The sequence below is a fragment of the Equus przewalskii genome, chromosome 1, assembly GCF_037783145.1.
Source record: "Equus przewalskii isolate Varuska chromosome 1, EquPr2, whole genome shotgun sequence".
Classification (NCBI taxonomy): domain Eukaryota; kingdom Metazoa; phylum Chordata; class Mammalia; order Perissodactyla; family Equidae; genus Equus; species Equus przewalskii.
In genome coordinates this window covers 5550297-5561405 of record NC_091831.1, presented here as the reverse complement: position 1 = coordinate 5561405, position 11109 = coordinate 5550297, and the positions used below count along the sequence as shown (strand labels likewise).

Genomic DNA, 11109 nt, shown 5'->3' with positions numbered 1-11109 from the left:
TTGCTACCCATTGCCCAGTTGCTTGTTAGGAAAAGTTTTTCAATTTGATCACCTACCCTTAACACAGTGAATGTGCCTGCTTTACTATATCTTCACAACATTGCATGTTATTGAGAAAACCGATTTTTTTTTTTTCTATTTAAGTCTACTTATTTTGACTACATTTTTAAGAGGTGGGACAGAATTTCTGTAATTATTTCCTTTTAGCCCATTTTCCAGTGTGAAAATAATTTTGTATTGTGATAAAAACATTATATATGCTCATTAGAAAAAATATCAAACGGAACTAATAAAAATAAAGAACAAAGCCGGGGCCCAGCCCTGTGGCTGAGTGGTTAGGCAGTGGCCAGGGTTTCACTGGTTCAGATCCTGGGTGTGGACACGGCATTACTAATCAAGCCATGCTGAGGTGGCATCCCACATAGCACAACCGGAAGGACCTCCAACTAGAATATACAACTATGTACTGGGGGGCTTTGGGGAGAAGAATTAAAAAAAAAAAAAAGACAAAAGACTGGCAACAGTGTTAGCTCAGATGCCAATCTTTAAAAAAAAAAGGAGAAAGAAGAAAGCAAATATAATAAAAACTTCACCCTAGAAGAAATAATTTTGTTAAACTTGGGCAAAGACTTATATATCCATATCCTTATGCCCATATTCACGTTTTTATTAAAATTGAGTTCTACTCCATGTTCTACTTTATAATCTACTATTAAAAGTCTCAACGATTTCTCATGGAACTTCTTCCTGTCAATAAGTTGGGTTTACTATTATACAAAGTAAGCATAATTGACTTAACATAACCTTTTTGATGGACATTTCAGTTGTTTCCAGCTCCTCAATGCGGGACCCATGATGTGATGATGCTCCTTAGATATAATTTTATTAACCTTTCCAGTTGGTTTTTTTGGAGGATAAATTCTTACAAACAGAATTGTTGAGTCAACAAATATGAGCATGCCCGCAGAAAGACTGGCCAATTTAAATACCTTCCAACAGTGCTGTGTGTTAGAGACCTCATTTTCCCACAGGCTCACCACCACCCAGGACTGTTAATCCTGCTAATCTTTCACAAGCTGAGAGAGAACTAGCTTGCTGGTATTTTTTTGTTTGAATCAGTGAAAGTTAACACGTGTTAATATGTTTATCATCAACTGGTATTTTAATTTTCACAAGTTTTCTATTCACAGTGTTGGTTCATTTATTATATAGAGATGTTCTTTTATATATAATTTTATGTACAGTAAGAATATTAATCTTTGTCAATTCCACATGTTGTGTATATAGAGATATACAACATATAGATATATGATATTCATTTTGTTATTTGTATTTTACTTATATTTCTAGGGATTTTTTTTTACATATTTGTAGATTTTTTTTTACTGACTCAAGTTAAAAATGTATAGTCAAATATTTCAGTCTCATACTTTATACTTTCTGGGTTTGGTATCCCAATGCTAAAGTCATTAAGGCTTTTTACATATAAAAATCAACTCAAGCTTCCTCAAAACAGAAAAGTAATACATTTTATAAGGATACAGGGTTATCTCACAGTTCCCAAGGTAAGGATGACAATTAGAACTCAGGAAGTTACTAGAACTAGTGATTTCTATTTTGTTCTCTGCTCCTTTCTACATATCTGTTTCATTCCTCTGGGTTTATTTTTAAAATATTTAATTTTGTTTTTATCATTATTCTATTGTTGTCCTTACATTTATTTTTCTTTCCTTTTTCTAATTTTCTGAGATAAATATTTTATTTTCTTAATTATGTTTTTGAATTAATAATGAAAGTCTTTAAAACTATGAATTTTCCTCTAAATATACCTTTGGCCAGTTCTCACAAATTTTACACATAGTCTTTTGTAAATTGTCATTTAACATCTTAATTGAAATTTTTATTTTTTCCTTGTTGAGTAGAAAGTTTATAAAATAGTTATATGATGGTGTTGTTTCTATTTTTGTTGTTTATTTCTACTTTTCTGTAATTTTGATCAAAGAATGTGGTCTTACAATAGCTACTCATTGGATTTTATTGATATTTTCTTCGTAGTCAATGTATATTCGATTTTTATAAATATTTGCAACATTTTATGTCACTCAATGTTATTCCATTTTATGGATTTACCACCATTCATTTAACATGGTTCTATTTTGGATATTATTAAGTTTTTTGCCCTTATAAACTTGCTTGAATACAGATTGTTAATTATAGTCTTAGGATAAATTCCTGGAGAAGAATTGTTGGTTCAAATAGACACTTAGATTTTTGATGCCAAATGCACATTGGCCTTCAAATTGGCCTCCCGTTCATAATCCCACCAGTAATGTATGAGACAGCTCTCTCTTCTAAAGTGTGGAAAATGCTGGCCATTAAGTTTTTAAATTGTGACCATTTTTAGAGACAATATTGCATTACGTTACAATTCTATGATCTGCTTTTCTGTCATTATAGTTTTACCTTCTCTAGAATATCATAGAAACGGTATACTACAATACGTAGTCTTCTGTATCTGGCTTATTTTGAGATTCATCTGGATACATCAAAACTTGTTTATCCATTCAGCAGTTGATGGACATTTGGGTCGATTTAAGTTATTGACTATTACATCAATTTCTGAAAAAACAATGATAAGGAGAAAAATCTTTAAAGCAACTAGAGAAAAAAGATATATTACCTAAACTACTGATACAGGTAAAAAAGCATGAATCTCAAAAAGATTTTGCTGTGTGAAAGAAACTTAAAATAAAAGAAGACACACTGTATGATTCTATCTATATGAAGATTTAGATCAGATAAAACCACGTAATAGACATCAGAACAGTGACTGGCTTTGGTGAGAGTGGGGCATTTTATGGGAAGGGGCACGGGGGAACTTTCTAGGCTGAGGGAAATGTTCAATAATATCTTGATAGGAATATGCATTTCACTAGGTTATGCATTTGTATTTATTCATTAAACTGTACATTTAGTATAACACATGTGAATTATTCATCAATGAAAATCCGAGAAAAAGGAAGAGTCAGAATGCTGCCAGGACCTGGAGGACGGAACAACCATCTGTTCTTCTGGGATGGTAGAGGAACCTTCCGGCAAAGGATCTGCCCTCTTGATTTCACTGGCTAATATCTGTTAATACTTGGGCATAAGTTGGAAAAAAAGGAAGGAGAAGAATAGTTGGATAATGTAAAAATAGAAAGTTCTGGACCCACTAGTGGTATTTATTCTGGCACATTCTAGAGGTTGGAATAGCCATCCTGAGTCTCCTCTTTGTGGGGACAGGTCACTGCCCTGTAGTCAATCAATCACCAAGACCTTCTGATTTTATCTTTTAAAGTTGAGCAATTTTATGTTATGTTATGTTTTTTCTGTACAATATTTAAAAGCAAACGCCTATTTGCCTTCTACATACCAATTTTGCCTCTTTCTTTTTTTTTTTTTTTTTGCCTATCCTGCTAGACAGCATTTCTGTCCTGAGTGTTTTAATTTTAACTGACATTTATAGAGGCCTTAAAGCATGATAAGCGCTATCTGGGTTTCTTTGGAGAAATCCACAGGCCCAGACCTCGAGTAAAATGGAAGATAAGACACATAACAACAGTTAATATTAAGAGTCCCGGGGAAAATGCCTCCAGCTCTGTTTTACAGGAAAGGAGCTGCACGGCCTGGTGAAGAGGAGAAGGTGCGAGACAAGCAGGAGAATGGCCAGGCCTAAGGTGGGATCAAACAGCAAGTGCATAAGGAGGCTGAAGAGGAACCGTGGACTTAACAAGGGCTGTGTTCTGGGGTCCTAAAAGATGAGGAGGGCTAGGTGTTCAGGACAGCAAGAGGCTGGAGGGGTTGGGGGGTTTTTCTTGAAGCCTAGGATAAGAGTAGGGAAATTGACTCTGATGTCAGGAGGGGCCTTGAGCCTAAGAGAGGCAGAACAAAGGTAGAAAAAAAGGATGGAGAGACTTCCATATGGGAATCAACACAATCCCGACATCAATACTCTGACAACACGCTTTTGTGTGACAATGATGAATGTCTTTAGATTTTAGAAGAAGTTGAGGGATATTGCTCAGCTCCTGGAAGAATCGTTGGGGTCCAACAGAGAGGCTATTACTGGGAGAGAAGAGCCATCTGCCCCTCATCATGTTACCAGGGCTGTTGACTTTCTAACAGCAGATGTCTGACAAAGGCAACTTGTTTCTCTCTACTTGCATCACAGTCTCTGCCTCCACAGCCCTGCAGTGTTAACAAGCAAAACTGTGTTCATCAGAGCTTTGAAATGATCGCCTTCATGTACACAAGTCTGGCCCTGTAGGCCATCACAGGAGGAAAAATGACAGCTGGGTGACATTACTGGTGACCTGGCCCCACCCAACCTGGGCTGTTCCTTGAGGGCACACTCAGCAGGGAGCCATCGGCCCCGCTAGGCTGCAGGGCAGCAAGGCCGCCTGGCACTGCTGCTGGGCCCCTCCTCCTCTGATCTGTCAGCCCACATGCTTTTACTGAGCACCTCCTGGCTCTCGGGCTTGTGTTAGGAGCTCGAGATGGAGAAGCGATGGAGACAAGCACTGTGTGGACTATCTTGGAGCTCAAAGCCCTGAGGGTAGCGGGAGGGGAGGGCAGAATGGCTGACAAGAAACAAGGGAATATACTTTGTGAGAGAGCAGCAGAGGGGAGGGGTGAGAGGTAATCTTCCAGAGGCAGTAAGAAGGTGCAAGCCAGATACGAAAGAGGAAGCACCCCAGGAGGGGAAGAGCTGGGCTCTCATACTGAGAGAACCAGCTGAGCGCTGGAGCACAGTAAACAGGGGCAAGGGGCTCAGGAGTGGCTGAGACATCAGGCAGAGCCTCCCAGGAGTTTGGGTTTTATGCTGAATGGAGCCTCTTAAGCAGACGACTGGCGTGACCTGGTTTCATTTGTAAGGGTCATCCTGGATGGCGTGTGAAGAAAGGCTTGTCTGGGAAAGAGCGAGTCTGAAGTTGGGGCATCATTGCAGTCACTGGAGAGATGAAGTCAGTGGAGAGGAGAAAAGGGGATACTTTCAAGAGGTGTTTTTGGAGCTAGACAGGAAGTGGACCTGGAGACAGATTAGAGGCAGGAGTAGAGATAGAGATCCTGCCTGAGGAGAAACTGAGTAAGGGCGAGAGTTTGACCTGAGACCGTGGGAGACATACAGAAGGAGCAGAGCTTGGAGGAGGGGTCTGGAGGAGCTGTGCTGTTTTGGAATTTCCTGCATATGGATAGTGTTTAAAACCCTGGGGCCAGACAAGATCCCCCAGGGACAGCGGGGGGCGGGGGGGGGGGGGAGGACAGGGAAGGAAAGCTGAGCTCAAGTTCTCCCCTGATTCCACTGCTCTTTACACCCTGTGGAAGGGAAGTTGCACCCTGGACCAGTCAACTGTGGATGGTCTCAGCCAGTAGGTGCCCGTTGGAAGGTCTCAGCCAGTAGGTGCTCAATGCTTTTCAGCATTGGGGTCTACAGCTCTGTCTGAAACAGGTCCTGAGTGCCCTAAGAGTTGTCTACTGGCCAATGAAGCAAGGTAGGGTAACATACGCTAACTGCTGCTATGTCACCATTGTTCATTCATTCACACCGTTTATGAGTGAGGTCCCTAGACAGGGATACAACGTCCCTCAGGAGGGCCAGGCCTTGGACCAACCCAGAGGCCACAGCAAAATAGTTCAGAACCAAGATGATGCAACATGCATCCTTTCTGGCCCTCTGATGGAATTCCCTTCATTCTGAAACCTCCCTAAATAGCTCACAGGAGATCACCTGGAAAGCAGTCCAGGACAACAGCAGGTCCAGACCCTTCCTAGCGGGGAGTCTTCCTCGTGTGCACGTGGTGTTTAACTTTTCAGATATTGCCTTGATGGCAATTAAGCCCTTTCGGCATCCACCAAGTGGGCATCCTTATGCCCTTTACAGAGAGGGCACAGGCTAAGGAGATTTCATGGCTCTCCCTCCTTCTCCGAACCAGAAGTGGAACGGGGTGTCCTGCGTGCGCTCCCCTGTACGGACTGCATGACGGAAAGCTTGTCCCCAGCCAGACCAGTTCCTGGCGCCCAGGGTCAAGGCTGGGTAGGAAGGGCCTTTCCTGCCTGTAAGAGTGCCTGTCACACCTTGACACCCTCCATGTGCGCCTGGGTCGGTGCAGTGGGGGCCTGGCCAGGGTCTCCCCAGAAGGGGCAGCAGCCTGGGTAAAGGGACGTCCAGGGCGGCGGGGTGTTGCCAGGGCCTCAGGCCATCGCTGCTGGGCGGGGCCGCGGCCCCAAGCGGGGCGGGCGCCCGGGGTGCGCTCCCCGCGCCGGACACCAGGCGTCGCCCCCGCTCCTCGCAGCGCCGGGCCCCCGCCCCCGCCGCGGAGCCCGAGCCCGAGCGCGAGCGCAGGAGGCGGCGGGACCCGGCCCGACAAATTTCCTGCTCGGCTGCGGGCAGCTGGCGGCGCCGGTGCGGGAGGCAAGAGGTGGCGCGAGCGGGGCCCGGAGCTCGCGGCCTCCGCGCGTCCCCAGGACCCTCTTTTGCGCCCAGCAGGGACAGCGAGGCGCCCCGGAGGGCGGCGGGTGGGCGTCCAGGAGATGCGGAGCCGCCGCGGAGGCGGGATCGGCGCGACCGGACCGGCCCCCCCGAGGTGAGCGGCACGCTGTGTGCGGGCGGGGGCCGTGCGCCCCTCAGGTGGACGTGCGCCCCGGGCGGCCAGAATAGGCCGGGGACGCCGCCTCGGCCGCGGCCGAGGGAGGGAGGGGCCGCGCCAGGGTGCCGGGTCCCCGAGCTGGCTTCCTGCGGGTCCGCGGCGCGCCCGGTGCCAGCGGCTGGGGACCGCGCGACCACGGGCTTCGGACTCCCTGAGGCCCCAGCCCAACTTGGCGACCACAGCAGCGGCTCTCGCGCTCTCTCTCGGTAAACGGACCAGCAGAGCGTGTGTGTCTACCGGTGGCGACAAGGAGGACGTGTGTGAAAGCGGGCGAGACTGAGAGGGGGTGCCAACGGGTGTGTTGGGGGCAACGCGCACGCAGGGACTGAGGCAGGAGCCTTTGAGAAAGTGACTCTGAGTTGCTCCAACTCCAGGAGGAGCGGGGCCGCTGCTCCGATGCTGCCCCGCGATCCCGACGCCTTTGCCTTCCCAGGGAGGGGAACCGAGTAGGGCGCCGCTGGGGGGCTCAGAGATGCGGCGGCAGAGAGGACATGGGGAAGTGGGCAGGCCCCGGCTGGCCCAAGCCGGACTGCAGTGTCGGTGGGGTGCCTGTCAGAGCTCCTGGACCTGAGGTCAGCGCAGTGCCAAGCCTGCAGCTCCCTGGGACCATCTGGGGAAGGCCCGACAGCCCATAGGATAGAGAGGTCAAGCCAAGTCCTGAGTGCCTGTGCTGGACTTGACCTAAATTCCTTCCTGGCAGGGCAAACCTTTCTAGAAAGGTTAAACAGTTGTACTTGCAGAATTCTGATATGGATTTTTCTTGGATTAGGACCAGTGTATCAGAGTTTCAGTCCAAGAAACTCGAGGCAAGAGGAATGTGGCTTTGTGCTTGTATTTTAGAGTGGTAGATGATTGAGTTGAATGAAAACCACAAAGGATGGTCACATATTTTAGAAGTCACCGTGTCTAAGTCCAGTCAGCTCTTGACCCCAGCTACCCTTTGACCCAGGGTTGCCAAAGGTCAGTGAACTGCTTCTGCAAAGTGAAGAGCAATGCCCATTTCAACTGTGTGTATGGGAAGGGGGGGTGTCTTTCCAAAACCAGTGGTCTAAGCCAAAGGAGGGCATGAAATGGTGGGGAGTGGTTGGCCGAGGCTGGCTCCTGACCGCCACGGTCACTTGGCCTCCATGGAATGGGGCAGAGCTCTGGGTGTGAGTACGGTTGGGGTCTGGGCTTTCTGAGCACGGGCTCTAGGCATGTTCTGAACAAAAGTCCAGTTGGTGACATGGAACAGGCCCAGGAGGTGGAGACTGTGCTCTCAGTCAGAGGGGCCTGTACCTGGAGCAGCACCTAGCCCTTCCCAGGCGTGGCACAGCCTCTGGCCGTGACCTGGGGGCCAAAGTTGTTCTTCAATAGTGTTCATGATGCCTGTGAATCAGCACTTCTTCCAACCCCCCCCAAAAAACAAGCCAGACTTTCCATGTGTCGACATGAGCTAGGAGCTAGATTTATCTCTGTGAAGGCCAGGTCGTTGGATGAATTAGGATGGTTTTAAATTTAAAAACAAACCCCGTCGTCCCCCCTGCCAGATCGGTTGTGGGAAGTGGATGAGGGGATTACTGTCACTGTGATGCTTCCCGGGACCCCTGTGAGGCACAGAGTGGGTGTGAAGCAATGCGGTCAGATCCACGGGTCATGCACAGAGGCCACTTCTCCCTTCTGGGGAGGGACACCTGGCCGAGGGAGATGTGCTCCCTGGCTCAGTACCTCCACCGAAGCCTGCAGGAGGTCCTGGAGCTCTGTGTTGTGATGAGTGACCCCCTTCCCTCCAGGGATATGTGTATACAGATCCTCATCCCCTGCAGTGGCTGTAGGGGTTGGGGGGGTGCATCAGAGGGGGCATATTGAAGGTAGATGCCTGAGGAATCAACAGCCTTTGACAGTTGGTTAGTAATGAAACTGAAATGTGAATTTCAATTGGTCAAAATATACCTCTCCTCCAACTGTGCTTCCGTTGGTCCACTTGGCTCTATCTCCATCGCCATCATCGCAGTCCAAGGTACCCCCTTCTGTCGAAATTCCCTCCCTCCAGGTCAGAGGTGCATTTCTAGCCCAGACCACTCCTCTGCAGTTCTCTGGCTCAGCTGCCCGCTTGACGTTTCTCCTGGGGTATCCCCCAGTTCAAGATGCTCCAGATGAAACTTGTGGTCTCCCCCACCCACCCTGACACTTTCCCCATCAAATCTCACCAGCCTCCGCCCTGCTGTGGAAAGATATGCTGGACTGCAGTTTGCCTGAGGTCATTATTGTGTCCTCAGCACCCAGCCAAGTACCTGACAGTAGGCTCTTGGTGACTGTCTTTGGATGGATGAACAAGTGACGAAGTGACATTTTAGGACTGCGTCTGCTGAAGTAGATGAGTCTGAGTATTTTCAGTGGATGTCAGTTGTGGCTGGTAGGCAGCCACACATTTGTGTTGATGTAGATTGAACTGAATCAGGGAGAGATGAGAGAGGTCCATCTAGGGGTTACATTGCCAGTTCTTTTGGAGGGACTGAACATTTTTGCCGGAATGATGTTCTGACCAGAGAGAGACCGCAACACCGTGGAGGCTGCCTTCCGTTCCTGTACTGAATATGTCCTTTTCGTTTATAATGTTTGAGTTACACTGACAGAGGTCCTGCTGTCAAAAAAGGGAACAAATGTATCCATGAGGATAGAGATGGGCCTTCTTAATATTTGATTATCACTAGGAAAAAACTGTGAGTTCCAAGATCATCTCTGGTCCTTCTTCGGCATGCTATCTCCTGAAAAACCAGTGGCTCCATACTCCCTGAAGGCACCCTCGTGCTTTCCAGATCCTTGGAGGTGGAGCCTGCTCAGCCCTCTGTTCTGAATCTCCTTTCCCTTTATCGCCATCCTAAGGACTCCTGCACATACCTCAAAGCCCACTTCAAATGCCTTATTCTCCACAAAGCCTTCCCAACACCTCCACCTGAGAATAATCTGTCTTCCTTTTAGTCTTTAGAAGGTTCTCCGTGCCCATCCTTATCAGACTCTATTTTGATTCTAGTTGACTTGTTTATCTCCTCTACCAGGTCATTAGGCTTTTAGGGTGGAAGGTGTGTCTCTGGGAGCTTGGACTTTGGGTTCAGGTGTGAATTCAAATCCTGGTTCTGGTGTGACCTTGACTCAGTTATTCGAAATTCCTGCCTCAGTGTTCTCTTCTCTAGAATGGGAGTGATGACCTCTGTTTCACATGGTTGTTGTGAGAGTGACAGATGATACATACAGAGTACAAGGCACATGCCTGGCACTCAGTAAATTGTGGTCATTATTCCCCTAAAACACCCGAGGCTGTGTTACATTCATCAAGAACCAGCGAAGTTTGAATGAGTAAATGAACAGAGTCAGAATCCATATTAATAGATATATACCTTTTGTGTGTCATCCAAAGTGCTAGGTCAAATCAACATGGTGTGACGTGCTAGATCGTTTTTACTTTTTGCACGATAATTTGAATGATTATGTAAATTTTCCATGATTAAGTGTTTTAATCTCATAACTTTACCTATACTCCATGAGCAAACCCATTCTTTAATGTACGCCATTGACTCTTCAATGTTAGAATGGTCTATGAGGCATAAATGCAATTTTGTGTGCACGTTAACCTGGGTTCATGGGCTGAATTAAACCAGGCTGCGTGCGAGACAACTGGCAAATGAGCCAGCCCAGCACGAAGTAGTGTGGTCTAGAACCAGGTGTGTAGACCCAGGGTCAAGAGATTAACTTCCAGACTAGAACACAAAAGCTATGAAGCTGAAGGCTGCCCCCCAAACCCTCAGAGCTTCACTTTTCTTACCTCCAAAGAGAGAAGTGTGGCCCCAGGCCATCTGTGAGCCCCTCCTAGCTCCAGTGTGCTGCCCAATGTCACCCTCTGCACGCCGTTCTAGGCAGTGCTGCTGACTCTGTGCACGGCTGAATCCATGGCGGGGGCTGCTTCCCATTCTCGGCTCATCCCACGGGCCACGTCTGTCTCTGCTCTGGGCACCATATCTACCTGGAGTAAGATTAGGCTCATGGGTACATTTAGCATGCTGTTAATTTTAGATACTGACTCCAGACATACCAAAAGTTTTTGTTTTTGGAGAGGTAATGTCTCATTGTTTTACTACTAGCATTTTTCCCCAAAAGCAGAGTGCTGGATAATAGTCTAGATGGTTGGGGTTTTAGATCAGCTGCCTCGGAGGTAAAGGGGTTTCATAGAATTTTACTAATCCTCAAGTAGACGCAGGTGCGCAGTGGGGTCGGCGCGGGGCTCCTGCTGGATGCGGGCTGGGAGATCCCTAGTTTGGGGATTACCAAGCCAGCTTCCTTTTCTTCCCTTGGTCTGGCTGCCGGTCCCTAAATCTCATCTGTCAGGGTCCGCCCCATCCAGGTGTTCTACTCGGGGAGTTTTGATGTGGTTCACAGCCTCTTT

At 47.3% G+C, this 11109-nt stretch overlaps 1 protein-coding gene across 4 annotated transcripts in view; it reads left to right on the top strand.

The window, feature by feature from the left end:
* The first annotated feature begins 6324 nt into the window (after positions 1–6324).
* Positions 6325–11109, top strand: part of PTPRE (protein tyrosine phosphatase receptor type E) — a 171706-nt gene continuing 166921 nt past the window's right edge. The window contains exon 1 of one of the 4 annotated variants that reach the window (XM_070565995.1): positions 6325–6626. The gene's annotated coding sequence lies outside the window, so the exon portion shown is untranslated. The other 3 variants (XM_070565541.1, XM_070566044.1, XM_070565846.1) reach the window with 3 other exon arrangements.